We start from the raw sequence: 5441 nt of genomic DNA on the forward strand, positions 1-5441 counted from the left end.
CCTCAGCCTCCCGGGTAGCTGGGACTACAGGCGCCCGCCACCTCGCCCGGCTAGTTTTTTTTTTTTTTTGTATTTTTTAGTAGAGACGGGGTTTCACCATGTTAGCCAGGATGGTCTCGATCTCCTGACCTCGTGATCCGCCCGCCTCGGCCTCCCAAAGTGCTGGGATTACAGGCTTGAGCCACCGCGCCCGGCCCCTAGGGGATTTTAAAGCGTGTGCCAGACAATTTAGTTTCACCTGTATATACTTTGTATGTGTCTCTAAGAAATAGGACTAAATTTTTAACAATTTTATCACAATACCATGATATCCCACAAAGTATGCAGTAATTCCTTATCAATTATCCAGTCCATGGACAGTTTTCTCCAATTGCCTCAAAAATTCTTTGGTTGGTTTGAATCAGGAATCAACTGAGATAAACAAATTGTATTTAGTTGCTGTGTCTCTCAGGTTTCTCTTAATCTCTAACAGCTCTTTTATTCTTTCAATGCTACTTATTGATGAACAATAATTTTTCCTACAGAATGGCCCCCATTCTGTATTTGGCTAACTGTATCCTCAGAGTGGTGTCTAAGATGCTCCTTTTGAGCCAGGCACTGATTCCTCACATCTGTGGTCCCAGCACTGTGGGAGGCCGAGGCAGGCAGATAACTCGAGCCCAAGAGTTTGAGACCAGCCTGGGCAACATGGTGAAACCCCATCTGTGCAAAAAATAAAAAGATACTCCTCTTTGTCCTCTTTTTTTTTTTTTTTTTTTTTTTTTTTCTGTAAGATAATAAGAGCTAGGAGGTTGAATAAATTTAATTTATTTATTTATTTATTTTTGAGACGGAGTCTTGCTCTGTTGCCCAGGCTGGAGTGTGGTGGCGTGATGTCAGCTCACTGTAACCTCCGCCTCCCAGGTTCAAGCAAATTCTTGTGCCTCATCCTCCCAAGTAGCTGGGATTATAGGCATGCACCACTATGCCCGACTAATTTTTTTGTATTTTTTGGTGCAGACAGGGTTTCACCATGTTGGTCTCAAATTCCTGACCTTAGGTGATCACCTGCCTTGGCCTCCCAAACTGCTGGGATTACAGTCATGAGCCACCGCACCCAGCCAGATGTTTATTTATTTTTTGACAGGACTATTTCATAAGTGGAGCCGGCATCATCTCATGTGGCACATAATGCCTTGCTGTTCCACTTTCAGTGGGTTCAGGTGATATCAGACTGATCTATCTGTTATACAGTTTGTTGGTTTATTTGGAGACAGGGTCTCACTCTGTCACCCAGGCTGAGTGCAGTGGTGCAATCATAGTTCACAGCAGCCTCCACCTCCTGAGCTCAAGCAATACTCCTGCCTCAGCCTCCCAAGTAGCTAGGACTACAGTGCGTACCACCACACCAGCTAGTTTTTATCTTTGTAGAGATGTTGCCCACGTTGGCCATTATAAAGTTTCTCATTAATCTTTCTCCTAAACCATTGATGATCATTGCCTAGATTCTATTGCATTAGATACTGCAAAGTTATGATTTTCTAGTTCTATCACTCCTTAATTACTTAATTGGGTATGAGTCTTCCATAAAGAAAATGTTTTCCTTATTCATTATTTGATTATGCTAAAATATGGTTTGTATGGGAAAAGTATGATAAACGCTTGATACTTTCCCATCACTTACCAATTTTTGGAATAATCAGATGATGCTCTAACAGCTACCAAAGGTGATCAATGAGGTTATTGTTTTAAATTAATTATCATTACAAACTTGTGGATTTCATGCATTTGTGTTTCAATCCATTGCAGTTGGTATTGTTGAGGCTCAAGCTATCCATCTGGGACCTCCTTCTGGATGTTTCCTGTGTTCTTTCGACCACTCCAGTAGCCTTTGATGTTTCCTTGATTTTAGGCACAAGATAGCTCAAGTTCAACTTGTCCATTTCCTGCCCTAGACATGGACTCAGCCATTTCTCAGTCTCTGGTGCATGTCAGAGACCACATTCTGAGTCCTAGGATTGCTACTAGTTTTTTTTTTTTTTTTTTTTAAAGGTCTTTTTCAGTGGGCATAGTCAGGAGATGTTTATCTTTCAGAAACAACAAAAAGTAAGTTAATACTGATGTTCCAAGTCAAATTAAATATTGCAGGGTGGCTGGGCATGGTGGCTCACACCTGTGATCCCAGCACTTTGGGAGGCTGAGGCAGGTGGATCACCTGAGGTCTGGAGTTCAAGACCAGACTGACCAACACGGAGAAACCCCATCTCTACTAAAAATACAAAATTAGCTGGGTGTGGCGGCACATGCCTGTAATCCAAGCTACTTGGGAGGCTGAGGCAGGAGAATTGCTTGAACCCGGAGGCGGAGGTTGCAGTGAGCCGAGATCGTGTCATTGGACTCCAGCCTGGGCGACAAGAGCTTAACTCCATCTCAAAAATACATATATTTTGCAGGGGCCAGGTGCTGTGGCTCACGTCTATAATCCCAGCACTTTGGGAGGCCGAGACGGACAGATCACGAGGTCAAAGACCATCCTGGCCAACATGGAGAAACCCCGTCTCTATTAAAAATACAAAAATTAGCCAGGCATGGTGGCGCGCACCTCTAGTCCCAGCTACTCGGGGGGCTGAGGCAGGAGAATCGCTTGAACCTGGGAGGCGGAGGTTGCAGTGAGCCAAGATTGTGCCACTGCACTCCAGCCTGGCGACAGTGGGAGACTCCATTTCAAAAAAATGCATATATATATATATATATATATATTTGCAGGGTTTGTATTTATTTCATTTGTATCAATTGTCTTGAAATTTTAGGTTCCTAGTCATATTAACATAATTACTTATATGCTTTATTATTCAGTCTACATAAGTTTCCAAAGTGACAATAGGAATATATTGCTGACAATAACACTAGATGGAGTCTCGCTCTTTTGCCCAGGCTGGAGTGCAGTGGCGCCATCTCAGCTCACTGCAACCTCCACCTCCCGAGTTCCAGTGATTTTCCCACCTAAGCCTCTTGAGTAGCTGGGACTACAGGCACATGCCACCACACCTGGTGTAGAGGTTTAGTAGAGACGGGGTTTTTCCACGTTGGCCAGGCTGGTCTCGAACTCCCGACCTCAAGTGATCTGCCTGCCTTGGCCTCCCAAAGTGCTGGGATTACAGGCGTGAGCCACCATGCCCGGCCTTTTTTAAACTTTTTATCATGGAAGATGTTAAAGATGTTAAATACCTACAAAAGCAGAGAGAAGAGTATAAAGAATGCCAATGTACCCATCATTCAGCTTCAGCAATTACCAGTTCATGGTCAACATTGTTCCATCAATACTTCCATACATTCCTCTTACATAACACTGAAGCAAATCTCAGCTATCATATTTCATTAGGAAATATTTCAGAATATATCTCTAAAAGATAAGGACTTTTTTTCTTTTCTTTTCTTTCTTTCTTTCTTTTTTTTTTTTTTTGAGACATAGTTTCGCTCTTGTCGCCCAGGCTGGAGTGCAATGGCACGATCTTGGCTCACTGCAACCTATACCTCCTGGGTTCAAGCAATTTTCCTGTCTCAGCCTCCCAAGTAGCTGGGATTACAGGCATGAGCAACCATGCCTAATTTTTGTCCTTTTAGTAAAGATAGGGTTTCACCATGTTGGCCAGGCTGGTCTGGAATTCCTAACCTCAGGTGATCTGCCCACCTCAGCCTCCCAAAGTGCTGGAATTACAGGCGTGAGCCACCGTGCCGGGCCAGGACTGCTTTTTTAAGTAGTCACACTACCATTATCATACTTAAGAGTAGTAATTCTTTAAGGTAAGTGAATATCCAGTCACTGTTTACATTTCTCGGCCTCATAAATGTTTGGGGGTATAGTTTTATTCAAATTGGAATCTAAATAAATTCCATACATTGCAATGGGCTGATATGTCTCTAAAATTCTCTTGTAATCTTTGTTTTGAGAAAGAGTCTCACTCTGTCACCCAGGCTGGAATGAAGTGACGTGATCTCGGTCACTGCAACCTCTGTCTCCTGGGTTCAAGCGATTCTCCTGTCTCAGCCTCCCAAGTAGCTGGGATTACAGGTGCCTGCCAGCACGCCCAGCTAATTTTTTTGTATTTTTAGTAGAGGCGGGGTTTCACTATGTTGGCCAGGATGGTCTTGACCTCATGATCTGACCACCTCGGCCTCCCAAAGTGCTGGGATTATAGACGTGAGCCACAGCGCCTGTTTCTCTTGTAACCTTGTAATCCAAAGGTATGTCTTTGATTATTTTTTCTGTATTTGTTAAACTTGGAGTTTCCGTTAGACCATCTGCATTCCCATGGTAATTTTTTTTTTTTTACTGCCCCTGTATTTTCTGTAAACTAGTAATTAAAGTCAGAGACAACAGATTTGGTTTGCTTGTTTTTGCAAGAATACTTAATAGATTTGTACTTCTATATAAGGCAGCATATACTGTCTGGCTTTTTTTTTTTTTCTTTTATTGAGACAGGGTCTCGCTCTGTCACCTAGGTTGGAGTGATGGCTTACTGCAGCCTGACCTCCTGGGCTCAGGTGATTCTCCCATTTCAGCCTTCTGAGTAGGTGGGACTGCAGGTGTGCACCACCACACTTGGCTTTTTTTTTTTTTTTTTTTTTGAGACAGAGTTTCGCTCTTGTTGCCCAGGGTGTAGTGCAATGGCATGATCTCAGCTCAGTGCAACCTCCGCCTTCTATCATTTCTATCTATCTATCATAGGATATTCTATCATTTCTGTCTACCACAGGATATTCTATGATTTCTTCAACAAGTGCTTACCTTCTTCCTTGTACTCACCAGTTTTCAAAATAATGAATTGATTCCCTAGCATCCCCTGATGATAGGAGAGGTTTCTTCCTTAGTTTATGATGTATTCATGGATTTAAACATATTTGTTGTGTTTAAATCCTTTGCAGTTGTTATCCCTATTCATGTTCAAATTGTCCCCATCTCTGGCAGGTGGGAGCCTCTTCAAGTTGATTTGAGTCCTTTTGACACAATCCTAAATGGTCTTTGTTTTGTTGTGTTTTGAAGTCAGTCTTGCTCTGTTGCCCAGACTGGAGTGCAGTGGTGCGTTCATGGCTCACTGCAGTCTTGACTAAGTAGTCTTTGAAAGCTTCTTTGCTTTCTAGCATGACTGGACGTGCAGGATTAGCTTGTATTTTTGTTGCCACAGACCTGGAATGAGCTATTTCTTTTAAGGGTCTTTAGTTGCTTTTTGTGGAAATGGGATTTAGAGACCATAAATATCATGACCATCAGAAGTGTTTGTTGTTACTGAGTTGGTCATTGGTTTTAGGCTTTTTCTGTTGACAAAGCTAGAAAATGTGTGATTTTGTGTGTAAGGATCATGGCCTGTGACACAGGCTCAGGAGGCCCTGAGAACATGTGCCCAGGAAATGTTTTTTATTTTCTTTTTTCTTTCCTGTTTTTTTTTTTTTTTTTTTTTTTT

Source organism: Rhinopithecus bieti, unplaced genomic scaffold, assembly GCF_001698545.2.
Source record: "Rhinopithecus bieti isolate Rb0 unplaced genomic scaffold, ASM169854v2 scaffold_12049, whole genome shotgun sequence".
NCBI lineage: Eukaryota > Metazoa > Chordata > Mammalia > Primates > Cercopithecidae > Rhinopithecus > Rhinopithecus bieti.